General features: G+C 44.1%; 1 long non-coding RNA gene across 1 annotated transcript; it reads right to left on the minus strand.

Annotated features, from left to right (window-relative positions):
* Window positions 1-982: 982 nt before the first annotated feature.
* On the minus strand, window positions 983-11,640 carry LOC135918796 (uncharacterized). The gene is made up of 4 exons (XR_010569771.1): window positions 11,507-11,640; window positions 3,427-3,538; window positions 2,802-2,896; window positions 983-1,281 (listed from the first exon to the last, which is right to left on the minus strand). It is a non-coding gene; the product is annotated as an uncharacterized lncRNA (long non-coding RNA).
* Window positions 11,641-13,446: the final 1,806 nt, after the last annotated feature.

The following is a 13,446-nucleotide window of genomic DNA, read 5'->3' on the forward strand; positions in this document are numbered from 1 at the left end:
CGTCATTCTTAAGCTTCCGTTGCACACCGCCACGATTCTTGACCAGCCAAAGCAAGCTATGTAAGGAAAAGCAGAACAATCGCAGACGCCGGCACCACCCTCTTCATCCGGTAATCGATTTTCAGTGCAGTGGCTTGGCCCATAGAATCCCTCTCCAATTGAGCGTGCTGCTCACCTCCTGTCAGCCAATTAAATAAGACAAGCCGCTCAGTGTAGGCAAGGTTAAGGTCAAGCCAACAAAAGTTACCTCCTATGAACGAGGAGAGCGTTTCATTGGTCTGTTCATACAACCCTGCCGGTGTCTGCCCGATGCTTACGTCGCCGGTTACGCATATTGGTCGTCAGGAGATAGGAATAAAACCATACTCGAATAGTTTTAGGTTATAGGGTCCTCGGACCCGTAGTTTTTTCAGAGAAGGTAATAGATACCAGTTCTCGAGGCAGGACCGACGGCTTGCTCTTTGCCAATATGCCAACAATATATGACGGAGCATGTCTCTGTAATAAACGACAGAAGATTTTCCTTCATACTGCACACGCTTTTCTTACTTTGCCTGGAATGCAGATAAATAATTTTTGTGGCGATATGAGCGAACTCAATATTATTCCCAGTTCACTTAAGTTGCTGATTACTTACGCTGCATTAGACTACATCTATTAGACTACTACTACTACTGCATTAGACTACTACATCTGCTGCTGCTGAAGGCAATATGAATCCTACGCTTCAACCTCATTATAGCAGAGACTCAGCATTGCAGCTTCCTGACCAGCATGCGTGTGTAATCGTGCTTGTGGAGTTTCCGTTCGGCTGACAATGACGCAAATGCAAAGTTTTTTTCAACAATATTTTATTGATGTTGAAAACAGGAATCACTTGTTCTGTTCTCTGCCCCTGTTCGGAAAAGAAGACGATTACACTAAAATTTTGATGGCAGAAAGTTTCAGCCAATCCTAATGCTGGACGTATCGGTAGTAAAGGCGGCTCACCAATGGCAAAGAAGTCCTATGATTGAAAACTTTGTGCATTTGGCCTGGGTTCCTTGGCTTTGTTCAGCCATGTACAACAGCAGGGACACTGAGTGCACATGTAAACAAAGCTGTCTTAGTTCTGTACGAGATGAAAATCGTGTCTTTTACACTGTTTAATCTGTATCTTCAATTTTTTTCTTCTGTTCCTTTTTCCTCTGTTTTGAGAAGTTCGGTTTCAAACTCTACGCAATCGTCTTCATCTTGATCACATGAGCTGAAGACGCCTGTCATCGGAACATTTTGGTCCAGCTGTTGAAAAAAGTTAATGTTCAATAACAAAGTGTGAATCATGGGCAACAAAACATAGGCTTTCTTACACGCGATATTAAGACTCGCTGCTGTGTCTGTAACGGCCGTGTCTTAAATGCGGGACTGTATTAAGCACAAACGTTCCAGGCGTGATTATTTGGTATTTTTCAAAGCTTTCTTACAGAGCTCCATGCTCATGGTCTTAACTGTAGCTCTGATCATTTTAAGAAGGGACATTATGCTCAACGATATCCAGTAAGGCAGCATGAACGGCTCGTCCAGAGTGAGGCAGCGTAATGTCAAATATTCATTCCACACACGATTGCACATTGTTGTGTTGGTACATGCGGGATAGGCGCACTTTTATTGTATAGAGTATAAAGCGTGTCACTAATATCCGTAAATCTTATCTACGATGACGCGTTTCAATATTTTATCACGAATGAGGCCCAATGTCCTGGTAGTTTTTCATAAAGCGGGGTAGTACCAGCACAGTTATGACAGAAAGGTCCATACAAGGTCGATAATATTCTTGGTGGAAAAGAGCGTTACAAGCATGACTAGATTGCCAGGACAAGACCAGGTGCGGACAAAGTTGTTTTACTTGATAAGCACAATACACACGCTGAAGAAAGTTAAAGAAAGCGCAAATAAAAATCAATAAAAAAGCCTAGTGCGTCCTTACTAAAGGAAAGCTAAACCAGAGCGTGCAATGGCTATGTCACGGAAATAGCCAATCAATTTGCTAGTCGAAGTGTCCGATGGTGAGCTTACATGCAAAGGTTTGTTGCAATGCACAGTGAATTCCGCGTAAAATTTCGGAGTGAACATCATGTGAAATTTTCTGCAGGCACGATACTACTGGAACGTGCTTAAGGTACACATTGATGGAAATGCACCTTTAAAGACGTCTGTTACGAAGATGAGCTGAGATATACGTCACGGTGTGTATATAGCCTGTCGTTTCCGTCATTTTAAGCACTAAATCGTCACATACACGTAAGAACAACTTTTCTTTTAGGACGTTGCATACAACAGCAAAGACTCGCTTTTCTGTAGTTAGGGATAGCACAGCTGAGGGAGATACCCTTGTTCGACTGAAAAAACTGTGTCACAGCTTAACTTTAGATGACTTACGACTTTGCACATTTTCTCGTAAGCTGAGAACTTCACCTACGAGAACACGGTTTAAAAGAACCTGGCTGTATTTTCTGGCGCCACCACAGCCAAGAAAACGCATTTTAGCACCATGATGCCAACCCTATATGGAAAGTGAAGTAGTTCATGACTACCTTTCTCTTTAACAGGAATATTAGTTCCTGAGAAAAACGCGACTTCTGAGCGCCATGTTTGAACCGGACGTTCGTATTATGAATACTTGAGCCTGCAGTTGCCTGCTTATTCTGGTGGATGTCTCATGTCAATTTGTTTGTGTGTACGTGTGTGTGCGTAGGTCGCTTCTGCTTCATTGGTTGATAATATATAATTTTCCAGTGAAGCGGGGCACGTAAAGTACTCACATTCAGCGCGCGCCGTATACATTTAAAGCGGCACCATATCTTCAAAAATACTGGGGAAGTGAGGTAGATATTTTTTTGTAGTTCAGTGTCTGTCCCTGAATAAAAAAAAGAGGCGACATCATAATCACATAAAGACATACTATCGAAGTGGACACTTTGGACAAACCAACAACGAAACAACAATTCTGCGCTGCGGCGGCAGTCGAGTTATGCAAGTTGCTTCGACGCCCGGAGAGAAATGCCGGTCACTAATCAAACTAGCTACATGATTAATGTCTTAAGGGAACAATATAATTACAAGGATACAGTGTAAACCTTTTTGTACTCTTAAGGTTAGTCATTCCTCTAATCGCTAACACATATAACCTTACGGCTGTAAAAGTGTTTTTAGTACAAAAATGTGAACTTAAACAACCCCTGCGATGAAGGAAATGTATTGAAACTTTGTGTGAATTTTCTGAGCAGTTTGTGCGCACTGAGATACATGAAACACGAGACGGTGAGGAATACCTACTCCCATTTCAACACCTCGAATTGGGTGAGTTCATTCGTCTTGACAGTCTTATAAAAGCACTAGAGATGAAGACTAAATGTGCACACACGACAGCATGGGCGCTGAACTTACCACTTCGTTAATTCCAAGCGAGTGGCTATTTCTGCACACTGCGTCGGGCCTTTAAAAGCATATATCAAGCAGAGGTGTGCATTATTTATTCTATTCATGTGTCTACATAAACCTGGAAGAAAACAACACCACTTTTTCATGCAGTGCCAAAGACGGGCAGCTACCATGCTTGTCGCCTACTTTCCTTATACAAAACGCTTCAACTATTTCGCATTCGGTCTTAGTTTTTTATCTTTCCATGAAAAATGTTTTTGTTAGAAAACATAGATATGCATGCACACTTTTCGCAGTGTTCACACAAATGGGTGCCATGTCCTTTTCCGACGTCATTATTGTGCTGTCCTGCCCTGTCGTTGAAGCTTTGACAGGTCTATCGAATATAATAAACTCGTCCGCAGCTTAAGGTCCACAACAACACAGTGCAGTGTATTTCTCTTAGATATGGTGAATTCCGAGCATGGTAATTAGTATCGAATTTCTGGAGTACCGTGTTCTTAAGTATTGTCCACACTATTGATAAGTTATAAGGTGGAAAAAAAATTCATTTACACTGCGTCAGTTTGCGATTTTTTCTAGATATTGCGCGACCTTATGGAGTGAGGCAATGAAATACACAAGTTGTAAAAACGTAAAAGGTCCGCCTAATATGTAACACATAAGATAAGCATCTCTTTCATGATGTTTAAGAGAGTAGAATAATAGTCGAAGAATTTTACAACGTAGATCAAACATATGGCTTAATAGATCCACTATTAACGTGATAGCGTTAAGGGCCCCGTGTCGCAGAAAATCCGGCGTCGGACATTGTTTGGGCAAAAATATATTCGAACTACCCATACCCAGCCCCTCCATGTGGCGCAAGGAAGCTAATGAACTAGTTAGATTTCTCAAGCTAAAATATGTAGAAAAATTACTCACAGACGACCTATAGACATCAAAGCATCGGATTATAATTTGACTATACGGGGAAACATCACTATGTTACGACAAAAACTCAAACAAACACCTTTTGAAGCGTTTCTACCATACATTGACCAGCCACGACGTCCGCCACTTGCGCGCGCCGGCGCGTGAACATTTTGGAGGCCATGAAGCGGCGCGCCCGGTTCCTTCCAATACCTCCAGATGGCGCTCGCCTCCTCCTCGCGGCCTACGCAAGAGGCCGCGTTTCTACCAGCTAGCCCACCTTTGTGCATTGCGTTCGCAGCCAGTGTTTCCCGGTAAACATTACCGTTAGATAAGCTCCAGTTGCCGGGAAGCGTAAGAAGCAATCAGGGATCTTTGCATGCTATGACGTTCCACTTTAAAAGTTAAGCTTAGGCATCCTTCATCTTTTTTAGGAAAAATAATTGTCCTCGTAATAATAATAAGGTACATGTAAAAAACTGCACCAACCCACACCAGCTTACCCTGGTGTATGGATACCCATAGAAGGGCGCTTTTTCGAATTTTCGCAAGAACAAACGCCCATAGATAGAGTTTTTAGGCGAAGTTGTTAAGTGCTATTTCCCCACTGTCATGTCCGCGTGTAGACGAAATGCCGAAGATAGTGCAATGCCCGGCGGCCCGCGGTGGAGGTTATGCAGGCGCTAAGGACTCCCCGTACGCGGGCCGCTCCACAGAATAGTTCAACACCGGGCCGACTCGCGGTTACTCGCGGTGGAAGTAAAGCAGACGTTAAGCACTCCCCATATTTCGGCCGATCTCGAACATAGTGCAATACCAGGTTGACCCGCGGTGGAGGTGATGCAGTCGTTAAGTACTCTCCCTGCATACGCGGACCGATCGCGAAGGTAGCGAAATGCCGCGCCGACCCGCGGTGAAGATACAGTTCGCCATTAAGGGGCCCACATGCACATATTCGCTCGTCATCCTTCTTCACAGAGTAGAAGGGTACTGATTTATTGTCCTGAAGCACTGACAAACTGGAACGCCATGTACGCCAGTGTTATTCCTGTAATGAACTTTGTACGAAAATAGAACCCCTGTATTGCGGAAGGTATTAATGTCTTTATATTGCTTGCTTTTACTGCACCGTTCTATACAGCTTGAGACGACGTCTTTGACATGAGTCAACCGCCATCGCCTACTAGGGGGAAGAAGTCAAGCTTTGCCTCGACCGAGCAGACAGCGATTGCATCTAGCAGCATCTGATATGATCAACTAACTTCCAAGTGTAATCATGGCGGCGAACGGTAAGCGAATTAGAATCTGGTAATGAAACTGTAGGGGACTCCAGCGCAAGAGGAACGAACGGACTTGGGTAGCGATGACATCCTCTTAGGATGTCATCGCTGCCCATCGCTACTCTTAGGATGTCATCGCATTGACGTGGAGAAGAAACGACTCAGAAATGTTAGCATCACAGATTGCGACCTGCTTTGTAAAATCAGGGAAGAACGTAAGCAGTCCCCGGACCCGACCCCTGGACAAAAAAATCGTTAGAGCAGTTCAAACGAGATATCAGGGCGGCCGCCAAGTCGATCCGGACCGACCTCGAAGTCGACAGGATGGCGTGTCGTCTGGCGCATCTTCTGGAAGCCAAGAATATGGTCCTCGACAGATGGAAGGGATGCATGTTCAATCGCAAATTCCGTAATAAGATTGCAGAAGGAAATAGAACTGTAGAAGAGAATTGTCAGGAGCTAGCCAAACAGCAGCCGGATAAATTCGCACTAAGGTGGATAGTCAAATAGAGTAAGGGGTAAGTGCAACCCACTCAAACATCTCTTAAATGACATGAACTCCAAGTCTAATCAAAGGCAAGCGATTGAGAAGGTTCTCCATAAGGTGAGCCAATCAGAACCCAAAGATGCTACTTCAGATTGGCTGGTAAGCAGATATCTTGCGGTCGAAAACTCCAGTCCAATGGACCACCCGGCATACAAGGGCAAGCCAAATCCAAAGCTAGACGAGCCATTCAGCACTAGTAAGGTTAGGGCGGTACTGCACAGACTACTAAATGGCAAATGTGCAGCTGAACCAGACGGAATCTCTAATAGAGCTCTAAAGAACCTGGACGATGACTCCCTGAAGAGATTAATCGGCTCTGGGAGCGGGGATTGGTGCCGGAAGCCTGGATGTGGCATCGGTTGTCCTCATTCCGAAGCCGGGAAGGCCCTCAAGCTTTGCCAATCTTCAGCTCATCTCTCTGACGTCCTGCGTGGGTCAGGTGGCCGAGCACGTCATTCACAATCGTATTCACGAATTCACATTCACGTTGAGAAGCCTATTCTTCCCATGCATCATGAATGGCTTTCGTTCGGCTTTGTTCACACAGGATGCAATGAAACTCATAAAATACCAAGTAACTTAGAACGCAACCGGAGATGTCAGGATCCTAGGTTTAGACCTAGAGAACGCTTTTTACAATGTGTCTCACGTTCAGATTCTGAATGCCGTATCGGAGCTCAATCTGGGTGCTGCCTTTCATAGGTATACAGTCAAACCTCGATATAACGAACGCGCATATAACGAATTATTGAATATATCGAACTCTTCCGAAATATTTTTGTCAAACACATGTATTTTTAACTTCCTATAGCGAACGCAATTTGGCATAAAACGGATATAACGAACTTCGCGACGCCAAGCCCTACCTCACTTTAATAGTAGGCGGCAGGCTTCGTTGCACTACAGGTGTGTTGTGCGGCGCAGCAAACGTTCAGGACTACCTCGCAGGCGCTGACAGCTCCACAGATGCCACGTCATCATCGAGAGTTGACAGCCAAAGAAATCGTCCGCATCTCACAGCCGCTGACAGCGCCGCTTCAGCAGCGGCGTGATCGAATGTTGCTTTTGCGTTTTAGTGTTAGCAGTGGCGTGGCCGTCGTAGCGTTGTGTGGAGGCTCTTTCGGTGGTCGTGTCGAGTGCGGTGCGCGAGTGTGCGTAGTGCTGTGATGGCGATGAATGTGAAAAAAAGAGTGGCACTGACGTTAAAGACCATGCTCGAGATTATTCAACGTGCAGTGCTATTGAGGGCAGTGGGTTTGCCCTTGTTGAGTGTTTGCAAACTGTGGAACAGGGCGTGATACGGTATGCGATCAACACCAAGAAGCAGGCCGCGATAACGCAGTTTTTTGTGCGTAAATGAATGAACGTGACCCAAGTAAGCATCGTTCGAGTTGCTGTGCCTTCTCTGATTGAATTTTGCTCCTCTTGCATGTATTTTTTACGAAATTTTATATTACGAATTATGGATATAGCGAACTAATTTCCGAATTTTTAACTGTTCGTTATAACGAGGTTTCACTGTATAACTCCTTTCTCAAGGGGAGGCAGGCGACGCTCAAGACTGATGATCTCAAGACTGAGGCATTCGAACTAGGATTTGCGAACACGCCCTAAGGGGCGGTGGTATTTCCCCTTCTCTTCAACATAGCAATGAGGGGCCTCAGAAAACTCTAGGCAGTCACACGCTTTATGCAGATGATATAACCATCTGGTGCACCAAAGGAAGCGGAGGGGAGGCTGAAACAGGCCTCCAGACGGCAGTAGATGAGGTTGAGTCAAATCTGGAAAGCATGGGACTGAGATGCTCGCCTAGTAAATCCGAGCTACTCCTTTACAATCCAATCAGGAAGGACCCCAAGCCTGAGGTTGGAAGCCGCTCTCGGACGTTTATATCAATCTAGTCACACGTGAGGGAGGCCTCATTCCCAGTGTCGACTCTATCCATGTAATATGCATAGTTATTGAATCCAATGGGTCCAACAACCTCACGTTGGCTAGAATCACCACGAAAACGAAAATGTAATTAGGCTCTAACAGAAGGGGAGGCTTGAAGGAGGACAATCTGCTCAGGCTTTCCCACGCCTTCCTTATAAGTCACATCATTTATGTACCTGCTATGCCAAATCGGCATACTTCGCAGAAAAAGAAGTAGAATATCCTCATATTGAAATTCATCAAAAGGGTTCTCGGCATCCCCAGGACCGCTAGTACAGAATGCCTCTATATACTGGGAGTACACAATTTATTGGAGGAGATTATCGAGATGTAGGATTCGGACGAACTGGCTCGGCTGTCCTGCTCTTCGGCGGGCAAAAGAATTCTGGCCATACTAGGCCTTAATCCAGTACTTGCTCAAGAGAGGGCATCGAATCACTGACGAACAAAGAGCAAGCATTTAATGCAAAAGGATAGAAAGTTGGGTGAGTTAGCGCTCGTCCTGTCTGCTTCTAGCCTCTGTCAGTGTCACCACATGCTACAATGCAAGGTTAAGCAAGCACTTACTTTGCGTCAGTTCCTCGGAATGACACCCACAGTACAATGAGGGAAGGTGTAGGGCAAGGGCGATTACAATCCTGAAGAAGATCAAGGACAAACTGCAATCGGTAGGCTTTGTGGATGCAGCTCAATATGGCCGCTCGTCTTACTTTGCCATAGCGGCAATATATCACAGATGCCATACTGTTTCAACAGCCTTGGTGGCTGCGACCACTTGATCTAAAGTGGATCACTTTGGCTCATTTGGAGGACAACAGAACACAAATATAAACAGGCTCAAGATCGGCTGCCAGGGCATTCGCCTCGGGCTCCATCACGAAAGAGGCCCGTGGTATTCTCAGCAACAGGTAAATCCCTCCACATACGATTACGCGGTTTCCCGCACACTTGGGCCAAAATCTGAACTCTCTCAACAATCTCAATGACTTTGCCCACTCCCAGACGCGCGTACTAAGTTTCCGCGCGTGAGGAGGAGGCTTGTCAGAATACAATGTGCAAGAGTTCCGGGACACTGTGTTTACCTTTATTGAATTCACAAAACATTTCTATCTGTAGAGAAGAATCTTTCCGCCACCACATAAAAAGATTGCAAAACCTGAAACTATAGGCCGTAGGATGCTTCATACTAGCTCTTATCCTAGTTCGGCCTTCATGCACTGTTTATAGCCGGACGTTTTGAGCTCACAGTGTCCTAGCTGCGGATGACATGCAATTTAGATCACATGCTCTGGCAGCGTTCCTCGTTACAAGAGGTAGACGTAGTCGAAAATTAACGCGCTTAGATTCGATCGTTTTCGCTAGCGCATTGTTATGTAGGATGTTTGTATTGACAACGTCAGTCAAATAGTAATCAGGACACAATTTAGTGAAGTTGGGGCAGCGAGGCGCGTATAAGCTCGCAACAGAAAATGGTTCGTTCATCTAGAAACTACTGCACCCGAGATGCTTATACTAAGCAAGGTGTCCCACAAGTTTCAAATTTAGGTCCGTTATTATTTCTAATTTACGTGAGTGATACTACAGATTTACCAGGCTTCCAAAAGACGGCGATGTATGCAGATGGTACAAATGTGTTCTTTACAGCCGATAACAGAACAGAATTGCAGCAGTGTGTAAGGTAATATACATTTGTTATCTGAATGCTTGATGACAAACTCCGGCTGAACGCAAATAAAGCGACGTATATTATATTTAGGGCACCGAATAAAAGAGCTGATTGCAGAATACAAATAAAATTGAGCAACCTCTTTATCAAACAGGTCAAACAACAAACATTTTTGAGAATACATTGCAGAGAATAGTTAGCGGTGAATACACATGTAAATTTAATTTGCCGTGCATTATTGAAAAAAATAGATGTAACCTATAGAATTGCACATCTGATCCTTCTATGGCTGAAACAACAACTGTATAATACACTTATTCACTCAAAACGTTGCTAGAAATTATAGGCATTGGGTGCGACCACCAGAACAAATTACACGAAAGTGATAACTTTATAAAAAAGAGTTGTTTGCCTATAAACAAATACTATGGCTGTTTTTCCCAACTAAGAACAGCGCCATTATTTTAAAAAATATAGCATTCTCCGTGCGGATACAATATACTGTATGCAACTTCTAGCAATTCGGACGAAAAACCGAAGCGCACAATGTATTCGACGTAACCTTTACGGATACTCCTTGGGGAACAGCACACAGCACAAATCGAAAACAAAAAATGTATTTTTTGCCACACGACAGGGGCAGTTCATACACGATATTTTTCATACATACAGTTCATACACGACATCGGCCAAACGGTGAGGTGCGGTGAACAGGTTGACAGGTTCTTAAACATGTAAATAATGTGCTAACTGGAGGATTGGGGCATCTGGCTTTCCACTGCGGAAAGCATGGGCGCAGTCCCATTTATAAACAGTGCGCGGTAATAGGAAGAAGCACAGCGCAAATAACACGTGAGATTATTGAAGCGGCGAACATCGGCGAACATCGCTAGTTTGGGGAGCGCTTGTGCTGCCGCTACTTCAAGCGATCTTTCAAAAAAAATCGATAATAAAGACATGACACAGAGGGTGGCCTGATGGAGATGACATTTTAGTCTTGCAATTAGAAAAAAAAATTTTTGACTATGCATGGTCGTTCTTTGATCTTTTACACCATCTTAACTTTCCATTACACATGTCTCGTTGCTTCTCATTCAATTAGAAATCAGTACATAAGCGCATACGTATGGTGGTGTGTGTTACCCCTAAATATGTGTACCGCTTCGTGGAATAAAACAAATTTTGCAAGTTTGCGCCGTGTCCGCGTCTTGCCATTGTCTTTGGTCTCTTTTCGTGCGCTAAAAAACCTCACTTATGGAATACCAGCACGCCCTAACCTGCGCACTTTCAAAAATTAAGAGCAATTTTGGTATTTAATTTTAGACACTTCTGCTTTTCCACTAATCTATTCAAATGGTTTATACATTGTTCCTAACATATATAACCTTTCCTATCATATTTAATTTTGTCAACCAATGCTGTTCTGCCTGCTCACCCCTATACCATAGTCGGTATTTACCCGACACTAGCCTTCTGGCAATGCATTTAGGCCATTCTTGTGTATTTTTTACATTGTATGCTAATAAGAAAGAAAAAAAAAGGCTGTGGCTTAGCTAAGGTTAAGCCCAGGATGCGAAGCATACTAGCCTTTATTTTAGTTGTTGAACCACTGTTTAGCCTGGTGAACTGCTGTTGCTTGGCTATATTTGGTTCGGCTAGACGAAGAAAAAACTCATGCGTTAGTCTGCTTATTCGCTCCGAGCGAGTAGAAGTACTCCCAGATACACTTGCAACTTCATCCTTTACCTCGGGCTCTGTGGAGGAACGCTGCTGTTTAGCCGCGTACTGTGCACGTCGCTTCTCGCCGAACTTCTCGTTCTTCGGCCGTTTCCGTGGCTCTTTGTAACTTGCGCTTTGCGGTCTGACGAGCGGCCCTTTCATTTCCCGCCATCGCGCTATACAACTGGCCTCGACGAGAGCGCGCCGCTCTTTTATACAGCTGTGATGACGCCAGTGCCCTACTGGGAGGAACGGGAGTTAGGCCGCAGCACCGGCTGTGCGACCGCAGGCGAGCGCACGAGTTCAGCCTCCGCTTTTGCAGCTGTTATGACGTCATATGGTAGCTACGCGGCCGCGCGCGGGGCAGCAAGCAAGAGCGTGGTTGTGCGGCTAGTATGCTTCGCATAAAAAGAAATGGGCATTTAGTTAAAAGTCCGAGCTTAGTCTAGTCGCTCGGTGTCTGCCTTCACAGAATCTAGGTTTTAGCGGTACACTGCCCGTAAGATTATTGTTTCATTTTGTTTAAAATTGAGAAAGCCCTCGATATTTGATTTATTATGCTGAGGTCATTTTACTCGAACATTCATAATCGCCGCGATTTCGAAATTTCAGTCCTAAAACATTCCTAAAAAAGCGGAGGATAAGCATTAGCTGCTTAGTCAATAAAGTTATAGATTTATTCATGCAGTCACTTGTTCTTTAGCGGGTCACTTACGGACACAGTTATTCATCGAAAGCTGTAGTAGCTTTTTTTTCTTTAAGTCTGCGGCAGAGAAAGATAATTCAGTCAGTATTCCAAACAGCACCCTGAAGTCCATTAACATTGCGCCCATTGCATGACACATGACACAATGATGGCAAAAATTTGGTCCGCTGCCCCCTGCAATACTTTAGACGTTAGCAACATAGCTTCCAGCCAATACTCAAAGAAGGAAACATTGCACTATCCTTTGCCTTTGCAGTTTTCATCCTTGTTTACTTGAGCGTATTTCCACATTTAGTCTCACTTGATGAACAATGAGCACACTTGCAGCCTGGGCGAAGTCATATTGAGATTATCAGACAACTACTTCAGGAACCGTTCTGTCCTTCGATTGTCTGAGATTAGCGCCACAGCTATTTGCTTTGAGCAATACGAACAGAAGCGAGCACTGTACGTACCTCTTGCAATGCTGAAGACGGTGCCGAGCAGCATTGTTAACAGGGCTCCAACAAAGGAAATGGAAAAGGAAGAAAGCTGATAGAGGGGGAAGATGTTTGACCTGCGAAAGAAGAGCATACATATTAGGCACTAAATATCACTTGCCAACGTCAAACAAATACAGGAACGCAAATATAAGTAGGCATAAACCTACGAAGTGCTCGACCTACTTATGGACAAAGGAGAAGCAGTTTTATTTTTCTAAATTTAGGAGTTTGAGTTTTATTCTAATTGTAGCACTAATTAATATTGCGAAAGTTGTCTACAGGGAAATAAATATTCGTGCAGTTGTGTTAAAATATCGGAATAGGCGACGACAACTTGAATAACGAGGCATTGCAGTAGCCTTGCTACCCATTTCTCAGGTAAAAAAATGGAGGGACAAGGGAAAGTGCGAAAACGATAACTACCAAGTGTTCTATTCACGGCGAGATCATCTTTATACATGGTCAAAGCCAGGTCGCATAAGAATGTTCGTGAGTATTACAACTCGAGGATGATTATGTTAAGAACTTGCCAACACTAGAAAAACAGAATAAATACGCATGAGCTCCAAATGCTCTGTCAAGCCCCGCTGGTTGCACTGGTGACGAAATAAGCAGTACTTGACGTTGTCCCCTACTTCCATATCCGTCGATACTCCGTATATTTTTTGCATGCGTCTATGAAATGCGAGTCCACATTGTAAAAGCAGAAATAACATTCCCCACAGCTTACACTAAATAGAAAATAATAATAATAATAATAATATGTGGGGTTTTACGTG

Source organism: Dermacentor albipictus, chromosome 2 (genome assembly GCF_038994185.2).
Source record: "Dermacentor albipictus isolate Rhodes 1998 colony chromosome 2, USDA_Dalb.pri_finalv2, whole genome shotgun sequence".
NCBI lineage: Eukaryota > Metazoa > Arthropoda > Arachnida > Ixodida > Ixodidae > Dermacentor > Dermacentor albipictus.